The following is an 11,131-nucleotide window of genomic DNA, read 5'->3' as shown; positions in this document are numbered from 1 at the left end:
AACAAAAAAAAAAAAAAAAAAAAAAAAAGAAATGAGGGCCTTTGTTCTGCTCCCCCCAGAAAGATAGTCGAGGTCCTAGCAGGGTTATTGGCCCCTTACAGCAGGAGGGGAAAAGGCCTGTCACATCACCAACCTCGCCAAACCAGCACGAGATTCTCTACTTGCAGGGCACTTGGAGCAGTTGCCTCACGTCTCTCCTGTTATTTTTGTTTTTACAAATGACAAAAGTGAAGGTTAGAGGGATTAAGGTATTTCCTACAAGTCACATAGCTGCTTCCTGGTCTAACACAGGGACCCCAACACCGTTCTCAGCAGCTGACCAGCCAATGCCAGTGGTCTGCACAATTTTCATTTCATGTTTCGTGGTCAAAAGGAAAACTATAAAACCTAGAAACTCTAAGGAAAGAGAGACCGATTGTCAAAAGACACTTCCAAGAAAAGGAAATGTTCCTCTTTAAATTTTCCAACTCTCTTTGTCATACCTCAATAAACAGCTTGAAAGCACAGTATTGGAATTTAGTTGTTAGCATTTGCTGCTCCTACAGAAATTTTAAATGTAAAGCATTTTAAGAATGATCATACGCCATGGAGAGCTAAGCCTGGCTGTGCCCAAAGGGGAGAAAGTTCTTGCCCGGCTGCTTTCCCTATAGCCCCACATGGGTTGCCTGCCACTGTGCTCACAGCTCTTCATACAACTCAGGCCTGCATGCTGAAAAGGAAAGGACTCTGTTAAAGCTTGCCTGATGCTGAGCTGGGAATGTAAGGGTTTCTCAGTGGTGCCAATTCCAGGGGAAACTTTCTTATGTGATTCTGTTTCGTTTATTCTATAATGTGTGTCCTAAGCTCTCTTGTTTATGTGTTGGAATGAGACCACAGGATATAGACTGTGGGAGCAGGGAGCAATGGGGCAGGAGGATTGAAGGATTTTAGAAGCACCTCCGTCAGTGGTATTCTTCTCCCTTCTACAGTCCCAGCCTCATTGGGCTCACAGTGCATGGCTGACATGCTGATACGATGCAGCTGCTGTTCGTAACGCATGCTCTCCCAGCCCAATTTCCCCATGTACTCGCCTGCTTCATAGCTCGCCTCCCGGCTCCCACTTAATGGGATTGGGGGGAAAAACCACATTGCTATAGTCTGTCTATATTTATCCCAAAGAGGGAGCTATAATAAACATCATTTTAAGTACCAAGTTGCCAGGACATCTTTTTTTTTTTTTTTTTTTTTTTTTTTTTTTGCGGTACGCGGGCCTCTCTCTCCCTGTTGTGGCCTCTCCCATTTGCGGAGCACAGGCTCCGGACGCGCAGGCTCAGCGGCCATGGCTCACGGGCCCAGCCACTCCGCGGCATGTGGGATCCTCCCGGACCGCGGCATGAACCCGTGTCCCCTGCATCAGCGGGCGGACTCTCAACCACTGCGCCACCAGGGAAGCCCTGCCAGGACATCTTTAACAGAACATTTTACAGTTTTTGGTTGTTTCGTTTTTTGCACGTAGACGTACCCTGCTCTACAGTAGCAGTGTGGCAAACTGCTTGTTGCTTTTTCCTCCCCGTCTTAATTTTACTTTTTAACTGCTTTTTCATCACTTTATTATCACCCTCTCACTCTGAGGATTATGTGGCAAGAAGTATTTTTAGCCTGAGAACACGAAGGAATAAGAGGATTAGTCCTCACAGGAAATGACAGTAGGTACCATTTGTCAAGCATTTCTTAATCCCGGATGTGGGCTATGGTTTTTTTTTTTACTTAGTGCCTTATTACCTTCTTTACACAAAGCTGCTCTGACGCCAATATTGTCACATTTGACGCTGAAGTAATCAGAGTGAGCCAGGACAAGAGGACAAGAAGAGAAGGAGGGGACACTCAAGACAAAGGGAACAGCGTGGGAGAAGAGGTAGTCGTGTGAGAAAACATGGAGAGCGCATATGTATTGAAGAAAGATACTTGCAGGAGGTCTGGTATTTGGGAATGTATTATAAAATAAATTCTCATGATTAAATTAGAAATTACCAAACTTAGAGAATAACAAAGAAAGGCCACGAATGGCAGGAGACAAGGCCGGGGGGATCCACGGCGGCAGGTCGTGGAGGTCACGTGGGGCTTTGTCTGAAATGCCAAAGAGTTTGGATTTTACCGTGTGGCAGTGGAGAACCCTATGAGATTTTTTCGTTTTAAGCAACTACAGGTTTATTAACGTGTAATAGAATTTGTGTGTCACTTGCATTTACATATCTGATCTGGAAAGAGAGAAAATATGCAGGCTTTAATTGATGTTGTTGAAGGCATCTATTAATATATTCAGTGTGAAGTTGAAAATGCAGTTCTCTTCCCAATATATAACAAGCTTTTATTTTCCCTAAGGATGGTTTTAAAACATGATGCTTGGTCAAGATGGTTCTAAGGCAGAGTGTCACCTTCTACCAACTTCTGCAAAGTAACAATTTGTTGCCTAATGTTTAAAGTTAGTAAACCTAAGATGTATTTCTACGCGGGAAACTAAGAGTCAGTGGAAACTAGAATCCCGATTTATTAATATTTTGAAACTAGCATTTCCAATCAGTTCTACTTTAATATACTTTTTATTTATATATCCTAGAGGATGGATTGTAATATTCCAAGTAAATATAAGTATTACTTAAAATATAAAACAATCACTGCCTGAACTTCTGACATACATAAAATCTAAAGACAGTTTAACACTTAGGGCTTTCAATTCTTTGGCTAAACCCTGCCATATCTATTGGGCAAAAATCCGCTTAACCAGATCTCATGATTCTCTATTCTGAAGGCCAAAAGGCTTTGGCTTAGAGACTTAGTGGAATATTTCAAAAGGCAAAAAAATCTGTTATTCCTCAGAACTGGCTTTCCCCAAGAGATCATTAGTGACCCACATGGTTCTCAGCTGCCTATTTCCGTCGCTCTTGCTTTATTCTTACAAGTTTCAAGTTTTCCTCTGGTCTGTCTTCAGCCTGAAAAACTTCCTTTAGCATTTCTTTTTTGAAGCATTTGCCTGCTGGTGACAAATTCTTTTAGTTTTCCTTCATCTAAGAATGTCTGTATTCTGTTGTCATTTCTAAAGAATTTTTACTAGATACGGAATTCTGGGTTGACTATTCTTTTTCTTTTAGCACTTTAAAAATGTCCCATTTCTTCTTGCTTCCATGGTTTCTGATGAGGAACGCACAGCCATTGAATACTTGTTCCTCCTATATGCAATGTGTTGCTTTTCTCTGGCTGCTTTCAAATTTTTTGATTTTCAGCAGTTTGGTTATGATATGTATGGGCCTAACTTTCTTTGATTTATCCTGTTGGGGTTTACTAAGCTTCTTGATTCTGTAAACTTATGTCTTTCACTAAATTCAGGATGTTTTTAGCCAGTATGTCTTCAAATATTTTTTTATGTGCCAGTCTCTTTCTCTTTTGGGACTCCAGTGACATAAATGTTAGACCTTTTGATATTGTCCTGCAGATCTCTGAAACTTTGCTCATTTTTTTTTTTAAGGCTTTTTTATATTTTTGATTATTTATTTATTTTGGCTGCTTTGGGTCTTTGTTGTTGCACGCGGGCTTTCTCTAGTTGCGGCGAGCGGGGGGCTACTCTTCACTGCGGTGCGCGGGCTCCTCACTGCGGTGGCTCCTCTTGTAGCGGAGCACGGGCTCTAGGCACGCAGGCTTCAGTAGTTGTGGCTCGCAGGCCCTAGAGTGCGCAGTCTTCAGTAGTTGTGGCATGTGGGCTCTAGGGTGCTCGGGCTCAGTAGTTGTGGCGCACGGGCTTAGTTGCTCTGCAGCACGTGGGATCTTCCTGGACCAGGGCTCGAACCCGTGTCCCCTGCATTGGCAGGTGGATTCTTAACCACTGCGCCACCAGGGAAGTCCTGTTCATGTTTTTTAATCTTTTCTGTCAGTTCATTCAGATTGGATGATTTCTATTGATCTGTCTTCAGTTTCACTGACTTTGCTGCCTCTATTCTGCCAGTGATTTCTTTAAAATTTTCAGATATTATAGTTTCCAGTTCTAAAATTTCCATTCATTCACTTTTTTGTAGTGTCTGTCTGTTCAAGAGTGTTTACTTCTACCATGGAGCATAGCTACAAAAGCTATTTTAGAGGCTTTTATCGTCCCGTTTGGGTTATCTCAGGGTTAGCGCCTGTTGGTTGTCTTCCCCTGAGGGCTGTTCACATTTTACTGGTTCTTTTCATGCTGAGTAATATTGTACCTGAACATTTTGAGTGTTTGTTATGGTGTAAGTCCTGGGTTCTGTGAAAATCCTCAGAAGAAGCTTGATTTTTTGTTTTGTTTTAGCAGGCAGCCTAGTTAGGTTCAGGCTACAATTTCTGTCCCACCTCTGGCTGTTGGTTCCAGTGTCGATTCAGTTTTCAGAGCCTCTGCTGTCTTATATGTGACTGTCCTACACAGGCACCTTTCAGGGCTGAGCCTGGGACTTGGGTGAGTTGTTCTGTCACATTTCAGTTCTCAGAGTCTTTGCCGTGCTTCTTTGGGTCTGTCCCACACACGTGCAGCTTGAGGGTGAGCCTGGACCTAAGGCAGTTCAGACACCGAATTAGGGGGTCTCCTGTTCCTGCTCTCTCCTGTCCAGTATTCCACCTGACCGCCCCCCACCCCACCCCACTCCCAGCTCCCAGCGGCCCCTTTACCTGGGCCTCTGGCTAGAAATAGGACAACAAGTTCTTGTGGTGTCACGGCAGCCTGCACGGCCGTGCCATTCTGCATGGCTGGGACTATCCTCAGTAAGAGAAAAATAGTGCGGATTCCCCTCACACTCTTCGGTCCATAGGGTCATTGTCCCCGTTCCTCTGGACAGAAAGGTTTTCTCTTGGGGTGTTAAGTGCCTGTGCCACCACTGCACCGTGCACTCTGCAAGGAGGGTCACTTTGGGGGGCAGGGCTGGGAAAGGGCAGGGGGAAAAAGGAGAGAGGGAAGAGGAAGAAACAGGATTCCCCCACCTGCTTTATCTCACAGAAAGCAGCATTTTTGCTGCCACACCCTCTGTGCAGTTCAGCATTGAGGCTATTTCCAGGGCAGAACCAGAACATAAAAGGGGGCAAAGCAGGAAACTCACCCCTGTACTGGGTCGTACTTCAGGCGTGGCTCCCCTCCCCGGCGCACTGCCACAGCTAACCTTGCAGAGCCCTCTTCAGGGTCCAGGGGTGTTCGCTGTAGGAGAGAGGGGAGAGAGGCTGGTGTGGGCTCCCGCCATCTGGCCATCATCAGTCCCTCTCCCAGGGGTTTACCAGCGGGGAGGGAGATGCGGTGGATTTACATTTAGGGAAGCTGTGCATGCAGTGAGATGGGAGGAAGAGAGGGTAGTTGGGAGGGACTTACAGCCACCTGGGCCAGGAAGCGACGAGGCGGGCCTAAGGGAGCTGCGGTAGGAGCAGTGAGAAACAGATGGATTTAGTTTTTTTTTTTAAAGGAAGCAAAAGAGACAGAATCCGGTAGCAGATTGGACACGGAGCATGGGAGAGAGGAAGGAGGAGGGCTGGCTCCCGAGTTCCTGGCCTCGGTGACTGTGGTAACAGACATAGGAAAAACAAGGAGGTCATTCGGGGAGGGAGGAGGATGTTTTGTTGAATTTAAAGAAATTTAATAACGTTTCTTGTGTGTCAGAGATTCCTGTCACCCAGAACCAAGAGACCGAACAACTTTCTGGTCACAAGCCTTCCCGAGAGGAAATGAGAACCACTCCTGACAGAGAATGTGCTAGAGAATCTGAAGTGGCAGTCAGGCCCCCGCAACCTTTCTGCTTTGATAGGTCACACAACATGGGATGCAGGTTTTCTCAGGACAGAAATTGCCCCTGACTTCTCTATGGGGTGAAATGCAGCTAAAGAAAACAGTCACATGCTGCTGCCTGGATCCTCACACTGAATGTCTTGATCTAGTCCCAGTTTTTACCAGCTGGAGCCTGAACTCCACTCTGTCCCCAAACCCTAGCCATGCGGCTAAGGGTCCTGAATTACTCTGTTTAGATCAAGACAGGCCATCAGTCGAGACCAGCTGTGTGTGTAGTGATGTTATTGGCAACCCTGTCAGCACAAGTCCTCCCAGCATAAGACAAAGCAGTGTTGCGGGGGGCGGGGGGGAGTTGGGTATGTTCCCCTAGGGGCATCTACCCAGATGACTGGTGTGTGTTCTTCCAGGTGTTGCCTAATCTTAACGATAGCGCAACACAGTAACAACTTGAATGTGTATAATAAATACTTTTATATTTTCCAGAGTGCTTGCACACGCTTTATCTTAGCTGAGCCTCACAACATTCCTCTGAGCTGTTTTAATGTAGCGATCAGAAGCCTGAACCCTGCAGCCGGAGGACCTGGATTTAAAGCCTGGTGCTGCCGCTTTCTAGCTGCCTGGGCTTGGGCAAGTGACAGAACCTCTATCCGCTTCCCTTTCCTCATCCGTAAAAGGGGGATAATAACGGTACCCGTCTCATCGGGTTGTTGTGAGTAGTAACTGAATAGGAAAACACCTAAATAGTGCCTGGCACAGACAGAGAGCTCTGTAACTAAACATTATTATTAGTTTTAGGCAGGCATTAGGATGCCCTTGCAGTGGATGAGAAAACAGACACAAAAGGTCAGGTGACTGGCCTGTGAGTTTTCTGTCAGAGCTGGGTCTCCTGACTCCTGGTCCAGTGTTCGTTCGAGCTGGTGCTGGAGCAGGGAAGAGGTGGGACAGGACCCAGCAAGATTTCTGCATGCAGATGGTGAGGTGCGAGGGAGGATCTGTTAAGCCACGTTTACAGAGAGAACCTTATGAGTAGCAGCTCATGTAGGGTGAGTTAACAGTTTCTGCCAGATACGAAGTGGATACATGGCAATGATTTTGCAAATTAATTAGCTCCTGAGAGACTAATAAGTTATTTTTTTAAATCGAAACACCTCTTCTCTCTCCCCATTGAATTCTATGGGTGTAAGTTGGTAGTTTTTTCGTGCGCTTTTTTTTTTAAGAGATCTGCCTGACATAGAAATGGCTATTTAATACAGCGAACTTTCTCTTGCTGCCTTCAGTTACTCAAATCCCTCTTAACTACATTTTAAAATCCAAATCTCCATATTTTAAGGGCTTGGTAAATTTGAAAAATTCAAATACCATCCAAATGTACAACCTTTGAGCCAGAAGTGACTGGTGTGACTGCTCAGTAATACTGGTATTAGCAGATATGCCGAGCTGTGATGTATGACATTTACAGCCCAGCCAACAGCTTTTGGAAGTCAGAATGCCGCAAAATGTATATTGGTTCTTCCCACAGAAACCTCCCTGTATCACCCCTAGACATTTTCATCTTATTCTGTCATTCCTTGTCCCCTAAAGCCCAGAGTACACATCAGCTCCCGTACAGACAGGCTTCTGGTTCTTCTGCCGCTGTTGATGTCTTTGAAAAACCAAAACAGAGCAGGTGCCAAGCGCTGACCCCACTGTCCTGGGAGCGCACAAGGACCACTGCACCTTCACACCTCGTATCAAGGGGATAACGGCCAGCACATGCTGAGGAAAGAGACAGCAAGCATCCAAACTAAAAGCAGCTCCTCATTTCTGAAAAAGATGGCAGAGTAGAAGGATGAACTTACCTCCTCTCGCGGAAACACCAAAATCACAACTAACTGCTGAACAACCATCGACGAAGAAGACTGGCACCTACAAAAAAAGATATTTTACATTCAAAGACAAAGAGGAAGCCACAACAACATGGTAGGAGGGGCGCTTTCGTGACATAATCAAATCCTATACCCACTGGGTGGCGGACCCACAAACTGGAAAATAACTATATCACAGAGGTTCTCCCGTAAGAGTGAGAGTCCTGAGCCCCACGTCAGGCTCCCCAGCCTGAGGGTCTGGCGTCGGGAGGAGGAACCCCCAGAGCATTTGGCTTTGAAGGCCAGCAGGGCTTGTGTGCAGGAGCTCCACAAGACTGGGGGAAACGGAGACTCCACACTTGGAGGGTGCACATAAGGTTTCACGTACACTGGGACACAAAACAAAGCAGTAAACTCCATAGGAGCCTGGGCTGGACCTACCTACGAATCTTAGAGGGTCTCCTGGGTGGCAGGGGTCAGCTGTGGCTCACTGGGGGCAGCAAGGACACTGGTGGCAGAGGTCCAAGAGAATAATGATTGGCTTGAACTCTCTGGAAGGTCGCCATTTTGGCATCAAGACCTGGTGCTACCCAACAGTCTACAGCCTCCAGTGCTGGAACGCCTCAGGCCAAACAAGCAGCAGGATAGGAACACAGCCCCATCCACCAGCAGACAGGCTGCCTAAAGGTGTACTGAGCTCACAGCCACCTCTAAACACCCCTTGACATGGCCCTGACCACCAGGGGAACAAGACCCAGCTCCACCCACCAGTGGGCAGGCACCAGTCCCTCCCACCAGGAAGCCTGCACAAGCCCCAGGACCAACCTCATCCACCAGAGGGCAGACACCAGAAGCAAGAGGAGTTACGATCCTGCAGCCAGTGGGAAGGCAACCACAAATACAGAAAGACAGAATGAGATGGCAGAGAAATATGTTCCAGACAAGGGAACAAGATAAAAAAAAAACCCCACAAGAACAACTAAATGAAGTGGAGATAGGCAACCTACCTGAAAAAGAATTTAGAGTAATGATATCAAAGATGATTCAAAATTTCAGAAAAAGAGTGGAGGCACAGATCGAGATGAGACAAGAGATGTTTAACAAAGAGCTAGAAGATTTAAAGGACAAAGAAACAGAGACGAACAATACAATAACTGGCATGAAGAATACACCAAATGGAATCAATAGCAGAATAACTGAGGCAGAAGAATGAATAAGTGTGCTGAAAAACAGAACGGTGGAAATCACTGCGGCTGAAGAGAATAAAGAAAAAATGAAAAGAAATGAGGACAGCCTCAGAGACATCTGGGACAATATTAAACAAACCAGCATTTGCATTATTTGGGTCCCAGAAGGAGAAGAGAGAAAGGGCCTGAGAAAATATTTGAAGATATTATAGCTGAAAACTTCCCTAACATGAGAAAGGAAACACTCGAGTCCAGGAAGAGCAGAGAGTCCCATACAAGATAAATGCAAAGAAGAACGTGCTGAGATGCATATTAATCAAACTGACAAAAAAAGACAAAGGAAAAAATATTAAAAGCAACAAATAACATACAGGGGAATCCCCATAATATTATCTGCTGATTTTTCAGCAGAAACTGCAGGCCAGAAGAGAGTGGCATGATATATTTAAAGTGATGAAAGGGAATAACCTACAACCAAAAATACTCTACCCAGCAAGGCTGTCATTCAGATTTGATGGAGAAATCAAAAGCTTTACAGACAAGCAAAAGCTAAGAGAATTCAGTACCACCAAACCAGCTTTACAACAAATCCTAAAGGAACTTCTCTAGGCAGTAAAGAAAAGGCCACAACTAGAATCAAGAAAATTATGAATTGGAAAGCTCACGGTATGTAAAGGCAAACATAAAGGTAGGAAATCATCCTCACACAAATATGATAGCAAAACCAGCAATCGTGAGGAGAGTACAAATGCAGGATATCGGAAATGCATTTCAAATTAAAAGACCAGCAACTTAAAACAATCTTGCACATATACAGACTGCTATATCAAAACCTCATGGGAACCACAAACCAAAAATCTACAGTAGATACACACACAGAAAAGAAAAGCAATCCAAACACAACACTAAAGATAGATATCAAATCACAAGAGAACAGAAGAGGAAGGGAAGAAAAAAGATCTTCAAAAACAAATCCAAAACAATTAACAAAATGGCAGTAAGAACATACATGTTGATAATTACCTTAAATGTAAATGGATTAGGTGCTCCAACCAAAAGACATAGACTGGAACGAAATAATGCCATTTGCAGCAACATAGATGGACCTAGAGATTACCATACTAAGTGAAGTAAGTCAGACAGAGAGACAAACATCATATGATATCACTCATGTGTGGAATCTAATTTTTAAAAAATGAGACAAATGAACTTATTTACAGAACAGAAACAGACTGACAGTTTTTGAAAACAAACTTATGGTGACCAAAGGGGAAAAGTGGGGGGAAGGAATAAATCAGAAACTTGGGATTAACATATACAGAGTACTATATATAAAATAGATAAGCAACAAGGACCTACTGGTATAGCACTGGGAAGTCTACTCAATATTCTGTGATAAACTATATGAGAAAAGAATCTAAAAAAGAATGAATATATGTATAACTGAAATACTTTGCCATATACCTGAAACTAACACACCACTGTAAATCCACTATACGCCAATAAAATTAAAACGAAAAAACAAAACCTAACAGGGTCTGCAGAGGAAAGACTGAATGAGCTAGACTCTGAACCTGATGGCTGTTCAGCTGTGTCAAATTCTTTGACCCGTCCTTACCCATCAAACCCTGCTTGCTTGGTGGCTGCCCTTCCAGCACTGCTGACCCATAACCTTTAATTAAAGCCAGGACTTGGACATTTCAAGGATATTATGAACCCTGCTTAGATTGAAGGAGCCTGAGAAAATTAGTTCACCGAGTTCAGTGGAAACTCAGAGGAAGAGTTCTCCCCCCCTCTTCACCACTCACCCCATGTGAGGACAGACTTACCCTTACTGGTTTAAGCTCATTTGCAAATTAAAAATCATCACGTCTATTTCTTAAAATGCCAGCTACTGAGAGCCATAATGAGGATTTTTAGAATGGAGTTCCTTCCAGAAGTGACACAATATTAGTTTCAAAAGAAGTCATATTTATAGGAGTAATGGAAAACAGGAATCTGTTGCCTTCTTTTCTTTCTACTCTGTTTTTTTAAATTCCTTTTGTAGAAAGTATACTTCTCAAGATGTGAGGTTGAAATGGATCCCAAAACGTTGGAAGGCCTTTTCCTGAGGTTGAAGTGATAAGAATGTTGTTGCTTAGTTAACTAGCTCTTGGATTTGGCATAACCTGGTTTTCTATAAGAAAGTACCCTCTGGTAACATTCAGAGTGGCAAGCCTAGGAAATGCAAGCTACGAGGCTTAAAAACTCCTGGGCTGACTTCACATAGATGTCAGTCTCTCTCATCGTCTATCTGAAAGACAGGAATGGTGACATTTGACTTGTGGAACCCTGTCCAGCAGGAA

The 11,131-nt window shown here is 44.3% G+C and overlaps 1 protein-coding gene across 1 annotated transcript in view; it reads left to right on the top strand.

Moving 5' to 3' along the window:
- The window catches only part of SHROOM3 (shroom family member 3), a 318,810-nt gene that overhangs the window by 301,011 nt on the left and 6,668 nt on the right, over positions 1–11,131 (top strand). The window lies entirely within an intron of this gene.

This window comes from Lipotes vexillifer, unplaced genomic scaffold, assembly GCF_000442215.2.
Source record: "Lipotes vexillifer unplaced genomic scaffold, Lipotes_vexillifer_v1.1 scaffold749, whole genome shotgun sequence".
Lineage (NCBI taxonomy): Eukaryota > Metazoa > Chordata > Mammalia > Artiodactyla > Lipotidae > Lipotes > Lipotes vexillifer.
This window is presented reverse-complemented; position numbering and strand designations above follow the sequence as displayed.